General features: G+C 43.9%; 1 protein-coding gene and 1 long non-coding RNA gene across 6 annotated transcripts in view; both read right to left on the bottom strand.

Annotated features, from left to right (window-relative positions):
- Positions 1–12,190, bottom strand: part of AGPAT3 (1-acylglycerol-3-phosphate O-acyltransferase 3) — a 91,758-nt gene extending 79,568 nt beyond the window's left edge. For all 5 annotated transcript variants that reach the window (XM_065677064.1, XM_065677062.1, XM_065677065.1 and 2 more), the window contains exon 1: positions 11,723–12,190. The gene's annotated coding sequence lies outside the window, so the exon portion shown is untranslated. The remainder of the gene's footprint in view (positions 1–11,722) is intronic.
- An 852-nt stretch (positions 12,191–13,042) lies between these two features.
- On the bottom strand, positions 13,043–24,654 carry LOC136012618 (uncharacterized). Its single transcript, XR_010611856.1, has 3 exons — positions 24,529–24,654; positions 21,482–21,659; positions 13,043–14,125 (listed from the first exon to the last, which is right to left on the bottom strand). It is a non-coding gene; the product is annotated as an uncharacterized LOC136012618 (long non-coding RNA).
- Positions 24,655–25,641: the final 987 nt, after the last annotated feature.

Raw genomic sequence — 25,641 nt, 5'->3', positions numbered from 1 at the left:
ACCATCACAGCCCATAAATTTTCTGGTACTTTGCCTCTAATACTTGCTAGCAACGCGTTCCCCAGTACAGGGAGCCAGGAACTTGACTCAGATTTTAATTCATTCCTTATCATTCTGCAAAACTACTTCAGCACCCACCAGCTTCGTGCAATGGCTGCAATACCAAAAAGGCAAGCAGTGCTCTGTTGGAGAAAGAACCAGCACTTGCATTTAAATTCTGTGGGCACACACCAACTAGCCTCTGAATGAGGTTTCAGCTTTTGTTTAGTTCCCTCCACACATTGCTGGTAGTTACTGCTTCTGGCCAGGGCAACTCTAAGGAACTTGGCTAATTCTCTGCCACAGAAATTCATCAAGAGCCAAATGGCTGAAAAAATAGCAAACCAAAGGAAACAGGCACCATGCTCTTTCCGGTAGCTGGGTTCAGGCTTCATTTTTGGGGCTGATCTCTAAGGTAAACACCTTCAAGGCTTTGCTCCACCTTCTGCATGGAACGCACATGGAAATTAATTCACCACAAGCAAATTATTTCACACACTTAAAAGAGGAAGATATGAAGCAGCCACTAATTAAAAGGACCCTTTGTCAGAAAAGCAAAAATACCAATATACCCTTGCTGGGGTCAGTCTGATGCACAGATTGAGCAGTGTTGCCCTGTGCTGGAACTCACAGCACGCAAGGCTTCCAGAGTGGAGCAGGCTTGGAGCATGAGTCTCTACCAAAATAAAATTGCAGTGTGTGCAGCTGAAGAGGGTGTCAAGAGGACAACTAACCCAGCTGTCTCCAATGTTTGAAAGCCAAGCTTCTCCAAAATGTTTAACTTATTTTCATCTTGACCACTTGCCCCCCACAACCACCTCCCACATGTTTTTTACACAACAACAGAAGGAATGAGCAGGACAGCCAGAACTTCTGTTCTCTGGATCCTTCCTGCCCCTTGTCCACATCTTGTAAGGGTGCATTTCCCACCAGGAACCCAGCACTCTGGTTCCCAGTGCAGGAGCACCAAAACCCACCCCTTCCCATAGGCATCTGCCAGGATCTTTTCTTTTTGAATTCTTTCCAGAAACTGAAATTTCACAACTCCCATTTGGCAACAGAAAGCTTTTTTCCAAAGCTTTCCAGCTCTTCCTTCTGCATCTTAAATCCATAACTTCTTGTCCTCTCTACAGCCGGCACAGAGAGAAGTTCATTCCCTTCTCCTGCAGCAAGCTTTCAGGTATTCTCTATGTAAACCAACTTTCATTCTGTAAACCTTCCTTTTGGTAATGTTTTCTAGACATACATGTGACTTTTTTCACTCAAGTTTTCTTACAGCTTTGTCCACAGAAAAAGGTGTTTCTTAAAAGGTGATGCTTTCAGTAGCATGCCATAGGCCAGTTCATGCCCAGTAGAACCATTCTGCAGGAGTGTGTATGCACCCCAGCCTCATGTACGTGCATCCCCACCTAGTGAGCTTGCTTTCTACTTTAGGGGTCAGAGAAGAGAAAGGTTTGGGGTTGGGGTTTTGGGGGAGTTTGGTTGGTTGCTTCGGTGTTTCTTTTTTTGCTACCACTTAAGACTGACTCACATTGAAGTCTGCAAACTGCTGAGTGGAAGCATTACATTTTTGGTTATTATCAAAACAGGTATTTGGCAGGAATACAGGTCAAACCTAGGGCTAGCTTTTCCTTTAGATGTTTTGCCAAACTAGTTGTGCTAATGAGTAGTATTAAAGAAGACACTCCATCATAAATCCAGAGGTACAAATTAATGTAGGCAATGATATCACCAAAAACTGAGGCTGGTCTGTAAAATCTGGTTAATGTTATTCAAAGAGAGGGATTAAGAGTACCAGCAAGCAGAGTCCTCCCTTCCAGACTAACTTGCAGTCCCACTAGAAAAGATGCTGCCAACATTTATCAGTGTTGGTATTCCTATTGCATTGGGGAGGAGCAAGGAGCCAACTAGATAGGAGGTAAGCAGCCAGTTTTATCTGCCCTGTGACAAAATGCTCACACCGAGGAGTACTCCACTATTCCACTAATTCCCACGCTGTTCAGGAAGAAACCTGAACACACAGAGAAAAGGAAATAAAAGGATATTATGTTTTTTGCTGTAGAGAAAGGTACAGCAAAATACATTACCTGAATGAGGTAAGGCTCATAGTGGGTTGCATGCAGCAGGTGAGCGATGATGAACACTGACTATCTGTTTTTTACTGTGAAATACAACCAAGATGACACTGTCAATGGCAGTTCTTCAGGTAAACAGCAAAAACCTCATTTTTTTGCCAGTAAAGCTAATGATACTTTTGGGTCCTGGAAAGCTACAAAACCTGCTTTCCAAGTCATTACATAAAATTCCCTTTAATATCACCACTACTTTGGTCAGCTCTCTTTCTCTAGTATGATATTGCTACTGAAAAGCCAATATACTACTCCAGCAGTGTACCGGAGTATACCATAAAAAACCGATAGTACACAAATTGAAATGAAAGTTTTCAGCCAGGAAAGGTTTTCCTTATTGATAAGTTGCTAGCAAAAGCTTATAAATTAAGAAAAAGAAAGGTATCATCAAGCTGGCTTTGCTGTAGGCACAGAGGCACACAGGAGAGCTTGCTAGCAGTATACATCTAACAGCATAAGCATACGTATGCATTTAATGGACGTATCTTCATTCTAAGAACATATGCTGCAAAGTCCTTTCCCATTAGTTAAGCTATGGCCCTCAATTCCCAGCCACAGCTACAGCTGCAACAGGCAAGCTGAAGCAATGCCATTTTTAACCAGTTCTCATTTCAAGTGCAACACTGAATGCCTTTTCAGGGCTGAGCAGGACCCAGGCTGCAAGCAGGCACATCTGTACCAGGTCAGAACCAAGGTCCACCCCCACCTCACCACATGTGCCTGGCAGCAGCAAGGAGACAATGGCCAGGGAAGAACAGAGAACCAAGCCAAGCGTACTGTGCCTAACCTCTCAGCGTCTAGCAATTTGCAGCCAAGGCACTTCTCAAGGTACAAGGAGCACAGCTACCTTTAGAGTTCAGCTTAAGACATACTGCTCTAACATTAGGAAATGAATGCAAATTCAATCCTTTCAGAGCAGGCAGAGGGAGGGGGCTTGTTGAGTGTTTTCTGGTGAATATTTGGACAGGAAAGCCTGAAAGAAATCCAGCAGCATTAGGCAGCGATAGGTCTCATACCATCACAGAAAGATGTTGGGAAAAAAACCTACTGGAGAGTTAAGCTAGCCAGGTCAGTTTCCACCATCAAAACCAGTACACCTTGAAAGGACAAAAAGCAAACTGCACTACTCAAAGTACATGGTATTTCAGCTTAGTCCATCTCAGTTCTTAAGAGAGAGCATGTAACTATCCTTGCCACAGCGCTAGACCTGTGTTCAAGTAGTTGCCTTCTGCACAGGTAACAGTGACACCACACACAAACTCAACATGAAAAACATTTACAAGTTTCAGAAGAGTTAGTTATGATCAGAGGCTGCTGAAAGGCACAGCACTGTCCCACTGCCACGGGTTGGCCAGTAAAGCAAAAGACAAGATAAAAACCTCAAAACACAAAATACAAAGAACCAACTCAATCCTATGATCCAAGTGACGGGAATATCTCACTGAAAATGGGGGTGCCAGTAATCAGCAAGGATCTGGAATCTGGGCGAAATTCCCACAGCTGCTTGTAATTTTAACTAAAGGTACATGTCGTGGTTTAAACCCAACCACAAACCTCGTTCACTCACTCCCCGCCCAGCTTCTTGCCCTCCCCCTGCTCCTGGAGGGATGGGGAGGAGAATCGAAAAGAATGCAACTCCCACGGGTTGAGATAAGAGCAGTTTAGTAACTAAGGTATGACACAAATCACTACTGCTACCGCTGATGATAATAATGATAAAGGAAATAACAAGAGGAAAGAATACAACACCTCAACACCAGCCGACCAACAAATCGCCCCACTCACCCCAGCCGAGCACCGACCAATACCTCGTCCAACCCTGCAGTCCTCCCAGCCCTTCCGGGGTAACTCTCGGTTACATCCTGGGCATGACGTGCTGTGGTATGGAATACCTCTTTGGTCAGTTTGGGTCAGGTGTCCTGTCTCTGCTTCCTCCCAGCTTCCCCTCCTCCCTGGCAGAGCATGAGGCTCAGAAAGTCCTTGGCCAGACCAAACATTTGAGCAGCAACTGAAAACATCAGCCTTATCAACACTGTTCCCAGGCCAAAAAATCAAAACACAGCACTGCACTAGCTACTAAGAAGGAGAAAAGTAACTGCTACTGCTGAACCCAGGACAGTACATTACAGGAAAAGTTCATTTAGAAAAAAAATAAAGCCTTGAAATAGAGATGGCAGACTCCTCCTGCCTGGGAAGAGGAGGGCTCCAACCCTCTGAGCAGCCCCAGGAAGCTGTTTGAAGGTGTCTCTCTCTGCTGTGACCACCAGAAGCCCACTGCTGAGTGGGCCTGGGTGGTTTGGGTCATGGCATCTTCTCTGACCTAAGAAATGAAAACCTTCCTTTGGTTTCAGCCCTCTCACAACTCAAACTTACAGCAGAGGCTGGCTATATGGTTAATAATGCTAAGGCCACAGGCACCAGCTGGAGGCCAGAGAAGTTCAGCTCAGACACACTAGTAGGGATCCCAAGACTGCAGCAAGGCATTTGGAGCAAGGATGCCCACATAAAAGTACACAGCGTGCAGCATAACGTTGGATCAATTAATCACAACTGCCTCTGGGAGATGACCGCTTGCATTAGGCATTAAATTTGCATATATCAACCATATAGCTGCACATCTCTGCTCAGTCGGGAGGAGAAACAATGTTCATACTGAAACCTGATGGAAGGCTACCAGTCAGACTAATGGGTTTAAAAACCCACCTTTATCAAATAAGCTGATTATAGCTGTGTTATTTAATGGTGTGGCAGCCGTTCTCAAAATTTGGGTCCATAAGCAGTCTAGCCTTTACTAGCCTTTACTTTAGCAGTCTAGCAGGAGAAGACTGAGAACTGGTAACACTAAACCATCATATGAATTGTGTTAAAAGGAAAGAAAGGTTGGTTTTGAACCAGTACCTAATGCACACATTTCCACCATCACATTCTCCTGAAAAGACCAAATCTGCATTTGAAGCACCGACAACTTCAAACCTTTTGGGGAAAAAAAGCTTTCTTTGTACAGAGTCAAGCTTAGGCAAGTCTTGCAACAGTAATTACAGACACTGCCTCCCCAAGCCATCTGCTGTGGCATTTATAACTCCTGGAAGGGCAGCCAGCAGAGCTGGTGGAGGAGAAGAGACACACATATCTCGGAAACCCAAGCCAGGCTTCTCAGAAAAGCTGTGATGCTGGTCTGACCCTAACAGGAACTTACATCCTGGTTATCCAGACCTCCTTCAGCTTGCAGATAGTGCTGATGTTCACATACCAAAGGAAACAGCTGGGTCTGCAGATTGGTCAGATCAAAGGGAGTTAGGAGCCCAGTCTCAAAGCAACTTGTAAACCTGAGCAAGACCAGCCTGCCAAGAGCTCAGCTGGAAGAGTTCGACCAGGACCTCATCCCAAAAATGAACAAACTTGTGCTCTCAAGTCAGTGTAAGCAACCCAACTTTCACATGTGGACAGACTTTAAAGACACCAGCACAGCCAATAGCTGTGCATCTCTCTTCTCCAAGAAGTGATGCCTGTAACATGGGCAGAATAATTCAGAACAACATAAGTTCATCCTTTATGAGGATGCATAGGGTCCAGCCTGATGCACTCACCTACACAGTGACAACCACTGCATCTGCCAAATGTTTTCATCAGCAAACCACAGCTAGCAGAAGAGGTGGAAAGACATGCTCACCCACCGCTTACTCACACAGCCACAAGTTCTAGCAGCGGGCCACGCTGCAGGTACTTTGAAAATCCAGCTTTCACAGTACAGCTGGAAACAATGCCAATTAATTGTTTTGCCATCCATAAAACATTACAATACTCACTTCATAGGGTTGTCGCAAGTATGATTTAACATCTCTGAAGAGCTTTGAAGAAGAAACAGTGGCTATTATCCTGAGTACCACAGAATTGGGAAAGATCTCACATGAATTCTGCACAACCATGCATGTGTGACAGCTTCAGCACCAATAGATTACTTTCCCTCACAAAAAAGCCTCCCAGTAGCTCATTTGCTCTGGGCAACACTTTATTCGGAAATGTATTTTATTTTGCTTGTTAATATATCCTAAATTGCCATCAACTTTGACTATTTAATTAATAGATTCAGGTGTTGCTTCTGGTCTCTCTTAATTACGGGAAACATTGCCTTTTTGACAAAGAACTCAGTTTAGGCTGTCAGGGCTCCCAACCAGCACACTGTAATTACCTAAGTAATGCTAACACACAAGAACAACAGGGGGAAAAAAAAGCAACTAAAAATTTCACTGAAATCCCACTTCCTTTACAGCAAATGAGAAAGTCTGTCTGCATGGAGAAGAGGTGCTACACACAGAAAGAGGCCAACATCATACTGTTTATGCCTGACTATTAAAGAGCTGTTAACACTGATGCAGAAACATTGTAAAGATTTTAATTAGGTTTGCTTTTACTTTTTCCCCACACACATACAACTACACAGAAGGTGCTGGATTCTAAGAGGTCTGCTATACACTCAGATCTACCTCTTCTGAAAGGAAAACTTCTACTGCTTCACTCCAAATGTATAAGGAATCTATATGCCTTTTCATTCTCATAAAACATAAATAGCTCAACATCTACTCCAAGGATAAGCATTTTCTTTTTTTTCTGAGCAGTCTCAAACTACAGCAGTAGTCACAATTAGGCAACAAGGATGTGCCCCAAGTGAAGATGGATCTGGCTGAGAGAACTAACATTTCCCCTACACAAAGCTTCAAAGGCTCTTTAAACTCTGGGACACAAACCACATCTTTTGTTTGGAAAGCAAACACCACATTACTGATACTACTGCAAGATAAACAACAGCACTAGGCCTAGTCAGTACACCAGCTTTTATTCCCCATCCAAGACATGACAGAAAGTTTCTTCTCTTTATTTCACTGTAGGTCTCCACCAAGAAACTAGCACCAATGGGCGCACAAACAATGCAGCATAGCAGTACCATGCCTCACAAAGACTAGGTCCCAAGTTCCCCAAATCCCAGGGGAAGTGGCAGCCCAAAATTTTGTTCCTGCTCTCCCTACAAAATACATGAAGGACGTTGCATGCCTGAGAATAAGCAAAGGGGGGGGGGAGGAGGCGGGGGGGGGGGGGGGGGCGGAGAGGGGGAGGGGGACCGACAGAAAACCAACACAAGCACCTAGGCTATTTGGCCAATAGCGCACAGCAAGAAGATGTACCATAGATCCCAGCTTTTCCTCAGTTTATGTCTCACAGAGATCAACAATTTTAGGGGAAAGTTCAACATGCCAAGACTGTATCGACCCCCTCATAAAACACCAGCATGAAGCAGCAAGGCAAGACTGATTGACTCCCTTAACATTAGCCTGACAGGCAGCATCCTCTCATAGTTTGATCTGTGCAGTTTCTACACAGCTTTCCTTGCCTTTTTCCCTGCAGGTATCATAACCTCAACCCAGGACTTCCGTGGTAAAGCACAGTTGTGCTGTCTGTTCCATGGAAGTTTAGACAGCCACAGATAAAGACAGCAGAAGGAGGCACTGTTGTGAAGGACCAGATCCAAAAGTAACACTCCTAGACTGGTCTCTACAAAAGAAACAAGCATTTATTTCATTTCTGCTATGACATGTGTGTAATAGCTCTAAATGCCCAGCTTCTCATCACCATCATGTCTTGCACCCTCCTAAATGTGTCAAAGCTCAGAGGCACAAGGAAATTTTACACAAGAATAGTAAACATCCACTGATTTCAGCAGCATCAATAAAAAAAAGAAAAAAGAAAAAAAGCAAAAAAGCAAGCAAGGGTTTGCTTCCTTTTTAACCATTTGAAATTTGGACTCCTGCAATAAAAACAGGGAGCAGAGATTAGTAGTTTGGTGCTCCAGCAAATTAAACACTCCCTAGAATATATTGGTTATACCTGTAAGACCCTGTGTCCTAGTGATAACTGGTCCCCAATTTAGGTGGTAACTCGCTCCTGGAATCCTGACATGATCATGTATCAGATGGCAAACTGATTTTCATGTAACACATTTAACACATTTAAGAGTATTCTCACCAAGGACATAGCAGAGGCCTTGGGATTAGTGCTTCTTTTTTTTTCATTTTATGTTGGTTAATATCACAGGCAAACAAAAACTTTGGATAATGCCTTCTAATGCCTCTCTATTCCCTTCCTTTCAGCCTTACTTACAAAGACGGTATCAATTTTTTAGCAAGAGCTACCCACAAGCAAAAGTTCCCTGGTATTAGCCTGAAACACAAGCATAGACAGACAATCTTTATTACTAGTGGCTCAGCACCAGAAGGTAATGGAACAATCTGAGATACAGGTACTTTCTGGCTTCACTTTACTCTTTATAATTTCTTTTGTTCTTTATCTCGCAATACTCAAGATAGCGATTACCTAGTCACCTGTTCTTTGTTTGGGCGCTTACTATAAACAGAGTAACACACATGCACCAACACTCAGTATTAAAACTAAAAATAAAGAACACTGAAAGAACTGAACATTTTTAGCCTTCACAGATAACAGCTACATTTCTTTGTCAGTACCTTGGCCACTCCTATCAATAATTATGTTCTCCTAAGGTAGAGGAGCAAGACTGATGCTGGGCTGCATCAAAAGAAGTGTGACCAGCAGGTCAAAGGATGCGATTCTGCCCCTCTACTCTGCTTTTGTAAGACCACACCTACAGTATTGCATTCAGCTCTGCGACTCCCAACACAAGAGCGACATGGATCTGTTAGAGCAAGTCCAGAGAACGCCACAAAGATGCTCAGAGGGCTGGAGCACCTCTGCAATGGAGACAGGCTGACAGAGCTGGGGTTGTTCAGCCTGGAGAACAGAAGGCTCCAGGGAGATCCCACAGCAGCTTCCAGTACCTAAAAGGGGCCTACAAGAAATCCAGAGAGGGACTTTTTACAAGGGCATGTAGGGACAGAACAAGAGGGAATGGCTTCAAGCTGACAGGAGGGTAGATTTAGGTTAGATATAATGAAGAAATTCTTTACTGTGAGGGTTAAGAGGCACTGGCACAGGTTGCCCAGAGAAGCTGTTGCTGCCCTACCCCTGGAAGTCTTCAAGGCCAAATTGGATGGCGCTTTGAGCAACCTGGTCTAGTGGAAGGTGTCCCTGCCCATGCCACGGGGGTGGAACTAGGTGATTTTTAAGGTCCCTTCTAATCCAAACCATTCTGTGAATCTATGAATGCAAACATTCTTGTGGTTTTTTGAATTTGCAGAAAGCCTAGAAGCAGCCTACCACAATTTATGGCTATCATAAATTTAACATAGGTGAACATATTACATTAAGCAGCAATACTTTATTCACACCAGTCACCCACAAAATGAAAGCCCCAAATCCAATTATTCCGTAACAGTTTTCTAAGTAAACAAAACACCATTTGGGATTTGAAAACAATGCATCTTTCTGAAAACAGAGGCAGAAAAAAAATCTCCAGCCCAAGAAGCTAGCACAGGGCTATGCAATAGTTTCATTTTGTAAGAAGATTAACACAGAGCAGAAACCTTTGGCTCTGGCTGGGAAAAGAACATACATTTGGTGCTGGGACAGAGCTCCCTGTAAGTGGAATTTGTCCTGTTTGTTAATGCATTTCTGCAGCGATAAAAGAAATCACACAGGGAAGAAGAAACAGCATCCTTACTTCTGTCCAGCATTACCTCAACTCAAGCCCATTCTGATTTCAGTCCTTGTCAGGCACAATGCGCGCACCGTCACCTGAGCTATCTGCCATGTGTTGTTGAACTGCAGCACAAAGTTTCAATAAGCAGTCCTGCCATCTTAATCACGCTCAACAGGGACAAGCTGGTCAGGTGTTTTTCCTGCGCTTGTTGAATTCAAGCTATATTTGGAGACCAACTGTTCTCTACCCTGCTTTCTCCAATTAAGTGTGTGCGTAAGGGTGGAGAGGTGAAGGTGGGAATTAAGAGAGAAAGAGATAATGAGACTTTCTTGGAGTACATAAGGCTGCCCTTAAAAAGGCTGAAGAAAAGATACTGAAATGTAATGCACATAATCTTGATTGTGAAGATTCAGTAACAACAGATGTGAAGGGGAACAAGACCAGAGCACACAGAAGGGAACCAAAAGCCAAGGCTGTTCTGAAAGTTAGATGAGAACATTTACGTTTAGGCTCCAAGGGCCAGAATAAGGAACTCTAGCAGTCCAACACTCACCACAGCAAAGAAAGTTCACTGCAGGTTACAACAAAAAAAACTCCATGTAACTTAAACATCTCATATACAGTTGTGGTCTTGATAGAAAAACGAATGGGACCCATCTGGGTTTGCATGGGGAAAAAATAAATTAATGTCTCTATCTGTGATTATGTTGAACTTCACCCAAAGGAGCAGCAGTTCAAGCAAAGCGCCTTGAGTGAGCACCGTCACCACAAAAGAAACACTGCCAAGGCAAGTGGAGAGTTCACCACTTCACTCCCAAACATGCTTGTACGTATCAGCAATTCACTAATGGCAAACATGTACTACTGGACTCCAGCCTACCTCCCTTAGAGCAGGAAAGTGGGGGAAAGGCCATGATGTTTATTTTGGACTTGAAATAAATGAGTTCGATGACATGATGAGCTAATGAGATTATCATTGCTTTGAAAAAGGAGCTGCAAAATTACTGCAAACTCGGCCGCTTTCCTTTCTTGTTTCGCACCCGCTCTCTCCATGATCGAGGAGGGCAGATGAAGATTCAAAGAGCAAAACACAAAAAGCAAAAAACACGTACATATGTGGCATCAAAAAAGTAACAGTCTCAACACAAAACTCCCCATAGCATACAGTCTGTTTAATATAAGGGGATAATCAATGTTTTCACCGATATAGATGCCTACACGTTAGGTTAGCAGCTTATTAAACCCATCAACATCATCTGAACAGAATCCACTCGTAACAGCATCCTACTTGGTTGCTGCTCACAGATCAATACGGATTGTTCTTCTCCATTTTGCGCTCACAAGCCGCGCACCCGGGGACAGCCCGGCCCTTCGGAAACGGGCTTTCCGTCTATTATTTTTGTTTCTTTTTTGTTTCAAACCGCTCTCCCACTTTCCCCCTATCCTCCCTCCCACCCTCCCCTCACGCTCGGCGCAGAGCCCAGCTGCCATCCTCCCAGCGGCGAGCCGCCAGCCAGCGCCTCCGTCCCTCCGCACCCCGCGGAGGATGTCCATCTACCCCCGGCCGTGCAGGCTGCATTCCAGCCGGGGCCCGGCCGCGCCGGCGGGACCATTGTGCCCATCCCAGCACCGCCGCCACCCCCTCCCCCGCCGCCGCCGGGCCCAGTCGGTGCACAAAGGGCTGTAGTGCCGGCGGCACCGCGGTCAACGGACCGAGCCGAGCCGGGCCCGGCGCGGCTCCTCCAGTGCCGCCGCAGCGTGGGGCGGTGCTGTGGGGCCTTCTGAGGGGGATGCCCGGCGGAGCTGCCACCGCCGCCAGCAAAGGGGAGCGCCGAGGCGGGGGGCGCTGCCCCGGCCACGGAGGGGCCGGCACTGCACGGGCAGGGTCCGCCGCCCGCCTTCCATCCGCAGCCCGGCACCCGCGCCTCCCCGGCGGAGCGGCACCAACCTGCAGTCCTCGCCGCCGCCGCCTCCTCGGGAAGAGCCGGAGCTGCCTCTGCCCGCCTCAGCCTCCAGCCCCGGGGCGGGCGGCCTTGCCCGCCTCCGCCTGCTGCTGCCCGCGGTGCCCCCCCGGCGGCGGCGGCGGGCTGGCTCGGCGCCGCTGCCCTCGGGAGGCGGGGAAGGGGCGAGCAGGGCGGGCGGCTGCGGGAGCCTCGCTCATTGAGTGCGGCAGCCCCAGCTGTCGCCGCCGCTGCTCCCCGCAGCCGCTACTTCCTGTGCAGCGATGGTTCAGTTCCTCCCGGGCCGCTGGGAGCGGGAGCCGTGGGGCGGAGGAGGAGAAGAGCCGGAGGTCGGGTCAGACACCGCGGGCAGCAGCGGCCGCTCCCGCAGTTCCTCCGGCACGGGCCAGGCCTGCTCCCCCCCGGCCAGCGCGGCGGGACCCCAGCCGCCCGCTCTGGCAGCACCGCGCAGGGACGCGCTGCAGCGGAGCCGCCCCGAGCGCCCCCCACTGCTTTGCGGCCGCCAGGAGGCGCCGCCGCTCCCGCTCCCTCACCGAGGCCCCCCTCCTCCGACCGCCGTTAGCGGCGAACGGCTGTGAGGCTCGGAGCCGGTGTTCCCCGCTGGAGGGTGCGCGGCGAGCGCAAGCCCCGCGGAGGGGAGTGCCGAAACACCGCGGCCGGCCGGTGAAAGCCCACTCTCCGTCTCCGGAGCGGCGCCTGCCCCCGGTCCCTCCATGCGCAGCGAGGGCCGCTCCGCTGGGGCGCGGCCGCTCACCGGAGCCATGGTTCGCTTTCCCGCCGGCTGCCCTCGAGGAGAGGGGTGTTCTGCTCCGTCCGGCTGCCGCAGCGGCAGGGAGATGCGGGGCCTGCCGCGGCCGCGCGGAGACCGGCGCTGCTGCCCCGCTGGGCTGGGAGCCGGGGGGTGCAAGCGGAGCTCCGGGTGCGCATAGGGGAACGGGGGGGTCTGTGTGGAAGGGACGCGAAGGTGGCACCGCGACGAATCGATAACGGGAATTCTCAGTAGTGCAGGAAACGGCTACGTAACGGTGTTAATACATAACGACTCCATCCCGGGTCCGAGTGAGGAGCAGTGGTGAAGTGGGGGAGCGCTAGTAGGGGTGATGCTCCACAGGCAGTAAATCGGGTGCCCTGCCAAGGACCGGATTGGTGGAAGTCCTTTACGAAAGGAGCAGGGTATCGCCGAGGTTATTTGATTTCGAACCAATATAAAGCTGTCGATATCCTTGCGTTGTGTGCATCATAAAGAAGCAGGTCAGAACATACCAAAAGGAGTACGAGTTTAGTCTGGTTTTCACAATAAGTGTTGCAATAGATTGGGTTTTGTTTGGAATCTTGCTCGTTCTCAGGGTGTGAGAGGACTGAAATGCCAGAGCTGCTGCAACTGCGTTTTCTTGCCAGAGAAATCCCACTCGGTGAGGCTTTTACAGGCGATAATGATCAGGGGTGGGAAGGTCTGCTCCTTTCTTGGGTGCAGTATGAGGGAATGTCAAAGTTGGGAAGTTACAAATCTTTTTTTAGGAAGAAAAAAAAAATCTTTAAAATTGGAGCAACGTTTTAAAATACCGGTATCTAGCATTATGTTTCAAACACCTTACCGGTGCCACTAAGTAACTGGGCTTACTTTTCACAGTGGGGAGTGCCTCCAACTCTCAAATCTTTTTGTTCAAGATTGCAGGTGTTCATTACCTCTGAAAGTCTGTTTTATTTGGTTCCAGAACAGAGATTTCGAGGAGACCACTGTTAGGCAATAACATGAAAAGACAGTGGTTATAAGTGCTCTTCAGATCATCACAGTAAAGCAAATACTGCCCTTGGCAGTTGTGGAAGACTTGTAAAATGGTCTTATTAGTTATTTAGGTTCTAAATGTTGTCATCTTTCACCTGTGGTATGTAGCATTCAGAACATCGTAACTTGACCTGCTTTAGGAAAGTACACACAAGTAATATCTAAATATTTATATTCTGTGTTTACTTGAAGTGCCCTAAAATCCTTAATTGCTGGCTTTTTCTGTCATCACAGAACTCACTACTGGTTTCCAGTTTTACACAAGTTCTAGTACGAGGCAGAGATTCTGCCCTCAAGTCAAGTACATACGCTGTTTTTCCTTCTATCTCCTCCACACAGCCTCTTGCCAGCAGTTCTGACAAGCCTTATCTAGTGCTGCTCAGCCCATACTGGTTTGGCCAATCACAAAATCTTTGGCTGGTTTCCTGTGCTGGCGGAGCTTTATAGTAGGCTGCTGTAAATGACAGGCGCCTCTGTGGCTTCTGGAGAACATCACAGGTGATTTCAGTCCCTTGTGTAGCTCAGAACTGTGACAGGATAAAGGCAACTGGCATTCCTCTAAGGGGCCTGGTGCTGAGTCTCCTGTTTGTCTTCATTTTCCACACTGTAATACACAGATAATTGTGGGTTTTTATCTGTATGAACTTTAAGCATACCTCACAAATCTGTTTCTAAATAAGAAATAATTCTTTCAAGGAAATTATCTAATAGAAATAGCTTATGACAGTTTGCAGAAACAGAGCATGACATACTATCTTAAGTCAGAAGGTTTTTCGGATTGTATCACTAATGTGAAGACAGTTAAGCCTGCCTGGTGTATCTCTGCTCTACCTGAATTTTAACTACAGCAAAGTATAAACTACCTGTATTTTTCTAATATACTGGTAGTTTTGCTTCACAGTGCTTACATGCTTATAGTGCTCAGTGAGAGTGTTATGCATATGACAACCAAACGATGAAAACTAAAATCTGGAAGGATGGTGCATTCACAGGGTATTTTAGCATGAGACAGATAAAGAAGAAAAAGAGAAAAGAAAATACATGTGAAGTTTGGGAATAAAAGTGGTGAATATGGAAACAGCATGGAAAAAAAATAAAAATAAAAAATCCCAAAAGGTAACACCTGTAAAATTTGCCAAGAAATTAATTTCCACTTTTCCTGCCCAGCTGTGTTCTGACACCTTACTGGCAAATTGCATTCTCCCTTTCTCAGCTGCTAAGGGAGCTCTGTGAAGTGCTGACCGTTACAACTGGAGTGAAATTGAGACCAACTGTCCTGGTATTTATCCATTATCATCCCCAGGCTTAAAATGAACTCTTCCACAGAAGCAGTGTTTGCCGTGTGCATGAAGCAAGATTTCAAATAAACCACTATTAACCTTTTCTGTTGAGCAAAAACTACTTAACGTATTAACACAGTTGAAATGTATCAGGAGATACAATGAGCATCAAGAAAGCAGCTATTTCAAGTCACCCAAACAGCTCTGCAGGGTCTGCTGGAAAGAATCTTACAATGATCATCATTTGTCAATTTTTCTGAAAACATGAATATAAGTAGAAGAAGCAGATTTTCTCTCTACCTAAAGAGTCTCTTAGTTTTTTAGATGTACCATCCCTTTTGTACCTGCTGTTTTTTAGATGTACCATCCCTTTTGTACCTGCTGTAGCCCCTCCCACCCCAAATCTCATTCTGTTTTCTCAAACCATTAGTTTGAAATCACCAGAGTACATTTCCATGTTAGTTTTCAATACTGAGCTGTGTCTGAGTTCTGTTCAACACCTTGGTCCAAAGGCAGCTCCTCTTCACTTCCCATCAGCTGCAGTGAAGCCCTTATTAACTTCTGAAGCGAGCAGAAGCCAAGGAACTGTTTGCAGGTTTGTACAGCAGGAACTGCACCAGCCACTGGCAGGTCAAGGAGACTTGAAGCTGACCCTGAACTGGGTTTCATCTGTACTTGAAAATTCAGGGGTGCTCTGGCAAGTGCAGATACACAGCACTGGTTATCTAAGTGAAAACATGACATAACCACAACACTTATATTCTAGTGTTAACACATCCTATCCTAAATTTAAGCTCTAATTAGTTTGAGGTCTTAATCAAAACCACATGCCGACGCAGTGCATTAACATGCATGTGATACGAAAGATAGAGAAAGGCAGAATTCATCTAGTGAAGAGGTTAATACTTTAAATCCAACCTAACTGAATATCCGCTTATCTTACCAAATGTTCAACATTGCCTTTATAATCGTTACTACAGTATTCTCTGCTTTGTTGTGTTCTCAGTAGGATTGTGCTGTTGATACCGGCAAATGAACAGGAACCTGTCCTACGAACACAGCTTTCTAACAGTTACCTGAAAATTATTTACTGTTAGAGCTGAAATTTATTGATGCATAAAACATATTTCCCCCCCCCCCCCGCCTTTTGGAAAGCATAGTCAGCTTTCATTTGGTCATTTTTGAATTACATAAGCATTAAAAAGAGTCCTATCACCATAATTACAAATGCTTCCAGTATGTTAGAAGAAATATGCCTAGAAATAAAGAAGCACAAGCTAAAAATGCCTATATAGCAGTTATTTCAGAAGGGACTGACGATTTGGAGTGCCTAACTGTGCATGCTTTAAGGGGCCAGCTTTTCAAAAGTTGTTGAGTTTGTGTAAACAGTTCCCTTCCGGATGTCTCTGGTACAGCTTCATTATTTTATTCTCTCTATTCTCTCTGCTCTAGTGTTGGCTATTAGGAGTGAACTGAGGAAGTCTTATAGACAGGGTTGCTTATGAGACTGGGACACTGGAATTCCTGCTTTAGAGATGCCACATCATTTCAGCCAGAGATGACACCCCTAGATTTCCATCTCCGTGTGCTTAGCTGAAAACATGTCAGGCAGCTAAGCAAAATCTAAGCAGAAAACTTAGGCACCACTTGGGAGGTGTAGAAAGCAGCTTAAATTCCCTTCATGCACTTTAGACTCCTAAGTGCGTAACTGTCATTGTGGTGGGAGATGGATTTTAAATTGTATTAAATCCAAGTGTAATTTAATTTGGATTTTCCCGATGCCTTGTACATTTTTTTGAATAAAAACTTTAATGAAACTACCTACTGCCAGCAACACGTAAGTGTGTGCATATGCTTTATACATACGTATCTTTCAAAGGGTTATGAAGTTTAAGTAAGTTAATGGAAAGAAATACTACATAATGCTATTTTATCTTGCAGAATTAAGGAAAATCAGATTTGTATCTTTTCCCCTGAAAAATTAATTGTACTTCTTTACAGAAGAGTCTTCCGATGCAAAAATCACATGATGCTGGGAAATAGGTCATGCTGCTCAGCAGAGACCAAAACCAACACAATGACACAATACACTTTTTGCTGTAACTACAAATCTCTATACTTTCTCTTGAAAATGCATTTGTTACCTTTGGGTGCCTTGAGGTGAATTTTAGTTCTCTTCTTATTGCAAGGCACTTAAAGCCGAACCAAACACTCTTGACTTACACTGAAATTGCATACTTTTTCCTGTAATCTAAGAGTTGTATCTTGTACATCCGCTGAAGGAAAAAATACCAATTAACTTAGTGGGAGTTCTTCTGTACAAGGAAAGCAGGATCACAGTCATACATGTAACTGAATCTGAGGAAATCTCAGATAAACGCTACTTTGATTTAACCCCTCTTAGCAGCATATATTTAATCCTTCTCTTAGTGATGCGTTTTCAACCTCCAAAGCCTGAGCAAGGCTTGGTCTCCTAGCAAGGCCTGTTGCCCTCTGCTAATGCGGGGAGCCCAGCTCAGTGTGAACATCATGAGTGTCAGGTGAAAGGAATCCAGCACATGCTGTGTTGTGTGGCTGCATAAGTGTTGGCTGGACATCACCTAGCCTGGTGCTTTTTCATCTGGTCCAAGGGCTACATAGCCACCTCACATAAAATTAAAGGACCTTGTAACGCACCCACTCTGGTTTTCATTTACAAAGAGAAAGTGTTAGGTTCATATTTAAGTATCTATTTATTAGCTTTCCTTTAATGAACTTGCATATTTTCTTGCTTGCATGTATACAAAGATGCAAGTATGTCTGATACTGAGTTTCAGTGGCCCATTCCACCTTCTGACAGGTTATGAATTGTGCATGGCTCCCAGACCACAGTGTGAAAAAGACTCCTGTAGGAAACATCTGTACAAAGAAATAGGATGGGGTAATGAAACCCTACTAAACACATAGGATCAAGGAGACAGAGCTGACTTTACTGGATATTCTTGATTCTGAATTTTCTGATTTTTGCCATAGACGTAGGAAACAGATTTGGTATTATATGAGTTTTTAAAGAAATTCTGGAATCTTAGTCAACTGATTTTCCTTTGCATTGCCAGAATGGTGGATGAGGACCAAAATGTGAAGGCAAATGAGATTCCTCAGCTTTGGCACCGCATTAGGATTGCTTCTGTTAACTGCAGTACCTGGCTTTCTAGCTCTCGTGGCACTGGCATACCACTCAGTTTTGTCATGTTTCCAATGGCAGTCAGCACTGTATGCAGTATTCAGAACCAAATGTTGACAGACCAACGTACCTATTTTGTGAGCTGCTCTAGTAAAAACCTACCCCCCTCGGAGCTAAGCCATTGCTGCTGGTTCTGGCTGGAGCAGCTGGTAAGTCGCCCTGTTATGTATAAACATGTAAAACACAAAAAGATAAAAGACTGCAATGTGCCAGATCACTAATACAGATGAAAACTTGAAGAAGTGGAAGAAGTTGCTTTTTCCTGCTTTTCCTGGTTTTCAAAGCATTTACAGTTCAGTAAGCTGCTGCTCTACAGAAGGGGAAATGCTTTCCCACTATGGTTTTGATATACTTCAAAATGCTGTTCTGGAGTAATCTGTGGCTTTGCCATCCTGAAACTCAATAAACATGTTTTTAAAAGGACAAAGATTTAGTGGTACTGCTGTATGTATCATAAAATAAATCTCAGTTGATTTGTTAATGTATGAATGAAGCCAGAGGAGAGTGTCCAATATTATCTGTCATCATCATATACAATCCCTGCTCTATAGATGTGACTCCTTGGTTTCTCAGGTGTGGTTTGGTGACACAAGTGGGGTCAGACTGGCATTACAACAATATATCCGAGAGAAAAATAAAACCCAATTTGTGCCATTAATTAATGCCATAGGCTAAGGATATAATTAAGCCCACAAACCAGGTGGGAACTACTATGCAAGGTTGTGGAAACATTTCCATTAAGTTTATTTGTATGGTTTTGTAGTCTTTCTGTATATGTTAATCTTTCCACATGAGTAATTTTCCCGAGACATCACCAAAACTAAATTAAATGTCACAGTATCTGTTTGGTCTGTACATCTGTTACTGACTCTCTGGTTTACATAATACTGGTGAATTGTTGTGCAGCATAGAATACATAATTTTTTAATTGCAGATTTCAATGTAATTGTCGCATTTCTGAAGCTAAATAGAGAAGAGAAAGAAGCCAGCAAACATCCCTCTCCTCCCTCTGAGAGCACAAGGGCATTTATAATTCACACAGTCTTAGAAATCCCATGGCTCGTACATGGTTGCTTCAAAACCTACATTCACAAACCACAAGTTCTGAGAAATGCCAGTTCCTCAGTCATGTTACAGCCTGGATTTGCCAGAAATGGAAACGAGAGTAAAGTACAGCAGATCCAGCGTTATCAGCAGTGCTTTAGCATATATGCAGTTGGGAAGAAATGTTTGTATGCATTTGTGTCAGAACAGGAAAGCAGCAATGATTGATAGGGAGCCTCTGAGGCAGATCCAAGTGGATCATTATATGAAGCAGACTGTCTCTGCTGTCAGATGAAAAAACGAAAATGTGCTTGAAAGAACCAGGGATTCATGAAGTGCTAGTTAAGTGTAATGCACAGTAATCAAATGTCAGAGAAGAAAATCTGCACAGAAAATGGACAACAGGTACTTCCCAACTTTCAGTGGGGACATTGGAGCTGCAAAAGCCCATTATCATTGTGCTTGCTCCCATATATACACTGAGAATTAAGATATCATTGTAGCAAAATAAGCACAGGACTCAATCTGGAGACTAGACTAGGAAGCACTCTTTGATGCAAACATTTTCTGGTTAAAAATAGGATATCCATTAATCCAAATGGAAGAGCCGTAACTGACTCAACAGTAAGACTTCTACCTCTATGAAATCATATAACAGGATTAGTGGAAGAAGCACTTCCTGTTGTAAACAGGAGTCTGATTTTGGGGAACTACCCTGCTGAGATAGAAAAAAAAACAACCCCAAACCACAACAACATTCAGATAATTTGTTTCTAATATGATTGTTATCTATAATCTGGTGGTAAATATATTGCAGAGCTCAAACCAAGAAAATCCAAAGCAATATATAGGCAAAAAAGTTTTTGAGTAGAGTAGCGCTATGGCCAAGAGTTGGCTTCACTGCTAACACCATGTGAATCACTGTGAGAGAAAGAGGACAAGCAGAAGAGAACAGAAGGCCAGCTGAAACCATCCCAGGAAATAGCTCTACATTACAGAGTGAACCTAATAAAAAGGATCAGTGGATATTTGCAGATCTTCCAGAAGATCTCTGCTTATTAGCACTGCAGAAGAGAAGCTGGAAGCTGTAGGTATGACATGGCATTTGGCATTTGCCAGGTAAGAACAATAAAGGCACTACAAGAAGTAAATGATATTTCTCTTCCATAACACATCCACAGGGCACACAAAGGTCTAAGAACAGAGACCTTTTTTGTATAGCCCTATTTATAAATCAGGATTCATCAAATTATCACTTGATAATTTGACCCTAGACATGGTCTAGGGTGAGGCGTCCCATGGGATTGGAACTACATGATCTTTGAAAGGTCCCTTCCAGCCCTAACCATTAATTACTGATAAACGACTAACAAGAAATTCATCATATTTAAACCTAGCCTAAAAGCATAGAAGTCTCTAACAAAGCATCTTTAGAATTTGCTGCCTTAAGTGATACCAAGAGCCAAAATCTCCAAACTGGTCTCACTGACTACCTGACCCTTAAAGAATAAAAGCAGCAGCATGCTCAGCTTTGCTGCTATTGCATTGCCATCTCAACAGAATTTCATAAAAAGACAGTATCCTCAAAACATGAAACAGAAAAAAAAGGAATACGTGCAAGATGCTAGCATCAGCGGCTGTTCAGTACTGGAATATGTGTAATTGAAGCACTCCTTTTATCAGTGACTGAATAAGCTCTTGGAAGATTCTTAAAATGTGAAGAAGTCCAATTACTTAAGAAAAATACTTTCTGAAGTGTTTAAGTTAGAGGAAAGGAGCGGGTAGTCCTTCCTTTGTTTAATAATTTAAATGCAGACAGGTACCAGAGAAGGTTCTACAGTACATAAATCACAAATATGAAATACTGACTTATCCCATTTTTTAATGAGTTCCATTCTTCCTCAAAAGTGCTTGGCACAAATTAGTTCACATTAATTTTCTTTTTATTACTGACATATTAATCAGTACATTGGGAATGCAAAAAATAAGCATTTGGATAAATGTATGTTAAAGTAGTTAATTATTTTAGTAAGTATATATACAGATTCTGCTTGCAAGGAAGAATTATGAAGTACTGTAAAACTACATATGATTGCAAAATTACCTATTTTAATGGTTTTAATGCAATAATAACTTTTCCAAGTGAAAAATGAAAATATCATAAAGATGAAGGACAAAAAGAGCTTAAGATTGATTATACAAATCAGTGAACATCAAACGATGCCTTAAATCATGATTGAAATTACTATGGAATCAAAATTAGAATTATTGCGTAGCAGAATTTATAATCTATGAAAAACTTTTACCTAAAAAATGGGATTTTTCCTCATACAGAATTTGACATGGCAGTATTTCTTGCAGCAGAACTTTAAAAATGCTGTTGAAATGCTAAAGGTCGGATGTACACACATACTTGAACATATGCAGATACATTGTCCTGGCTCCCCGCTCCCCAGTTACTCTTTGAGACAGAAAACATACGTAGACTGGGGATGAGCAAACTGCATCTCCCACCTCACAGGCAGCCCAGGCTGCACAGAGCCATGGTCTCACCCAAGACTGCCCGCTGTGGTTGGGTTTGCACCATACATCTGCGAAAAGAGGTGTGACAAAGCAAGAGAGAAGTCAGCCAAAACGAGCCACTGATTGCAACCTCTTCTGCCTTCCACCTGGATGAGAAATCTGAAGTAAAGCACAGCAATGTTCTCTGTGCAGTGTGCTCCTGGCACACTGCAAGGTCATCTTAGAAGTCCAGTGCTGACATGCCATTGGCTTCTCCCAACTTACCTAAGTGGCAATAAAATATGCTCTAGAAACAAACCTAATCATTGTCCTAACAGGTTATACCTACCTGGTTTTGTTTCATGTGTGTACAGATCAGCTTTCCAGTCATAGGTCTGACTGTTGAAAATACAAAGAAGGTAGAGCATATTCTGATTTCTTTTTTTTTTTTAGATCAACAAGACGTTACTTCCTTACAATATATTCCACCATGCGGTTTCCTGAACAAGTACTGATGATTAGACTTTCATTACACAGTCTGAACATGGGGTTTTTTGGAAAAATAGTAGAAATTGTCATTTCCAACTGAGAGACGGCTCATTAAAAGGCATGAGATCAGCTCAAATTCTGCCAAGAGGGAGAAACAATAAGGCAAAAAGATCCCAAGGTAGTTTGTTACTAGTATGGATTATTTTCCTTGCTTTAAAATTAAGACATATTTAACAAAGGGGATGCTTTCAGTTACTCTTTGGAGACTTTAAAAATAAATCTACTCTTCTTTCTATAATTTTTCTTTGGGTTTAACTGCTCCTTGGTTCTGCTGTGATAGCAGTTATTAAATCAGTGGATGTTGCACACCAACATCTCAATGTTTATTTAGCTACCTCTAAACTTGGAATGGTCTTCCTAGTTTTTAGTGGGTGTTAATTATTTGATTGTAAAGTACAGTGGGATACCTATGCCTGAAAAATGCCTCCTCTGCCATTTGACTGCTTTTAAGGAAATTCTCCCGAGCCTCCCCTGTGCAGCAACCTCACTAGTTAAATGGAGAGGCAATCCTAAATTCACTCAAGGATTGTTGATGTCCTGAGCCTACCCTTCCCTGCTGCATTTCTAGCTGCTGGTGACTGGCTTGTCTCACCAAGCAGTGCTCCATAGCCCTGGCCCACTTGCTGGCCCGTATAGACAGTCCTTGCTTATGGGGTAGGGGGGATACAGACACCTTCTCACAGTGGTTGTCTGTGTAGAGGTGTTTTTTACCTTGCTGTTTCCTTAAACTTGCTCTTGTGAGCTCAATTCATCACCTATTAAAACAATAGGAACCTTTGCATTGACCATCATTAGGAGGTGCAGCAGGTTTGGGCTGCTTGGGTTTGGGTTAATAAGTTTTCAAAGCTTCACCAGCACTGCTGGACTATCAAGTGCTGTACCTGTGTTGGGAGATTCTGGCCATCAGCATGGGATAACACAGAAGAGAGGAGTTTTGCTTAAGTTATGCTTGGAAATGTCATGAAGATAAGAGGAAATATCTACAGTCTTGAATTAAAGGTTTTCTGTGTTCACTGTCTGAAGAATATATGCTTACTATGATCATAATATATAGTATACCTATTCCCTTAGCAGCATTAAATTTTATAGCTGTTGTTTTACAAAAGCTGCCATTCAAAGCAGTCTGAAATTATTAAATCAGGAGTTTAAGGGCAACTTCTTTCAGAGAAAAAAAACCAAACCAAACAACAAAACCAATCCAGCAACACGGACAAATGTACTGCAGCAAACCAGAAACAGTTAACACAGGTCTTAAGAAAGATTAATTCAGTCTAATTGCCTTGTCAGAAAGAAGAAGTGAATGTCATGTTCATGTTGTTTTCTCTTCCCCTAAATCAAGAAACGGAATTAAGTGAAACGTCCCAGCCATGTATTTTGACAAGGCAGTATTTTGTGCGGTGGGGGGTGAACAGAGGCCCACAGGCTGCAGGAAGATGGTCTGGGGAGCTCTGCACAGCTGGAAGTCATTAGGAAGCAAATAATAACTGATGAGACACTTGATCAAAGACAGTGGAGAGTGGTATGGGGTAAAATTGTTGCTGATTGCTCAACAGAAACTATGGAATAGTGAAGTCTGCTTTCAAAACAGTGATCTGACTACCCATGAAAGAGAGGTGATGCCTGTTGGGAAGTTCGCTGTAAGCAAAAGGAAACCAACATCCTGCCCAAGGCATAGGCAGAGACCAGAGAAGTACTGCTCTTCCTCTTCTGGGGCGGAGCATCATGGAGTAACCCAGGTCCTAGAGCCTTCCAAACTTAACCGGCCCTTCATTTGTAATGGTGGACACCAGCATCAGCATCACAGCCTCACGTGACAAGGTAAGATGAACTGATAGCACTGCCCAGGCTTGCAAAGTGCAAATGTGAAAAATCAGGGCAAAGACCCAATAAAAAGAGAATGTAGAAACACATTGCTAGAGTCTAGAGCCCAAGGATGTGGGCAAACAGGCATGACCATCACTGGCAGAAGAAGTGTACGTCCACATGAGAACAGACTACCTCACAGGACTACCAACACATGGAGTGCACTCCTTAGGTTATTTCTACACCTTATTATTGCAGCTTTCCAGAACAGTGCCAGAGTTTAGCCTCTTCTAACAAACATGTATAGCCCTCTTCTTAATGTGGATTTGGTCAAAAGCAATATTTTTGGGGAAAGGGATTTCACATTTGAATTTTAGGGATACTGATTTGAAATCTCACATTGAAGTCACTTTCCATGGGATTTGCTTCTAGTCTTGAGGCAGTATTGATTGTGCAGCAAGGTTCAAAACCAAATTAAATGCATTGATCTGCTCCCAGGAAAATTGTGTGCAAAAGAAGCAGCTGTGTTCCTGAGTCTCCTAAACAATAAAACCAAGCAAACAAACAAAAAACCCCAAACTCCCACTGCTTAATAAAAATTCCTACCTGACAGCGTCTTTTTTCTTTAGAGGGATGTACTTTTAGCTTTGGTAATGAAGAATACCAGTGGAACAGCTCTCGTGAGTCACAGCATGTAAGCAGCAGTGCTAAAAACATAGCTAGGATTTTGCTAGGTCGCTGGGACGGTAGCAAAGGTGATGTTGTGTCACCTAGGAAGATAAAAATAACGCACTTTTTACAAATTCCAACCAAAATGTGGTAGCAGTCAGACTTGGAGAAGGAACGTTTCCCCCCTAGCACAGTCAGATATATTTTGGAATATTTTCTCACTAATTTTTTTTCTCCCCTCATAGGACTATAAGAAACCAGTCAGTTGACAGCATGATACAGCAGCAGCCAGAGAGAAAAGGGAATAAGACATTTCTACAAGCTCCATTTGCAAAACTTACAGAAATCAAAATCAAGAACTGTGGTACTTTTAAGCAGCCATGGCTCCTGAACCCTGGGACTTTAACTTGTCATTTAAACAGTGGGGTTACTGCTTGTGTAGCAGTCATGTCTGAGCTCTCTGTAACATAGGGGAAAAGAAATGAAGTCAGACTCCCCTTTTATTTCCCTTATTCTGTCTCAATGAGAAAGGCTATGATTCGCAGGGTGAGAGCCTTCCTAGCAATACTTCATGGTGTTTGCTTTACATTCAGCATAATTAATAGAAGATTTGCAGCAATCCATGGTGGGGTGGGTGAGTTCCTCCCTGCTCACTGCCCAAAACCTTTCTCCAAGCAGCAACCCTGTCTCTTGCTGCAGAGCGTGGGTCCTGAGCCCATAAAGCATGCTGGTGTTAAGCTCAGAGCAATGCTTCGCTGGGGATATAGAATCGCAGAATGGTTTGGGTTAGAAAGGACCTTAGGATCATTCAGTTCTAACCCCCCTGCCATGGGCAGGAACACCTCACCCTAGACCATGTTGCCCAAGTCCTTGAACAATGCCAGGGATGGAGCATTCACAACTTCCTTGGGCAACCCATTCCAGTGCCTCACCACCCTAACAGGAAAGAACTTCTTCCTTATATCCAATCTAAACTTCCCCTGTTTAAGTTTTAACCCGTTACCCCTTGTCCTGTCACTACAGTCCCTGACGAAGAGTCCCTCCCCAGCA

The sequence above is a fragment of the Lathamus discolor genome, chromosome 4 (assembly GCF_037157495.1).
Source record: "Lathamus discolor isolate bLatDis1 chromosome 4, bLatDis1.hap1, whole genome shotgun sequence".
Taxonomy (NCBI): domain Eukaryota; kingdom Metazoa; phylum Chordata; class Aves; order Psittaciformes; family Psittacidae; genus Lathamus; species Lathamus discolor.
The sequence above is the reverse complement of the archived record's forward strand: the minus strand, read 5'-3'. Positions and strand labels throughout refer to the sequence as shown.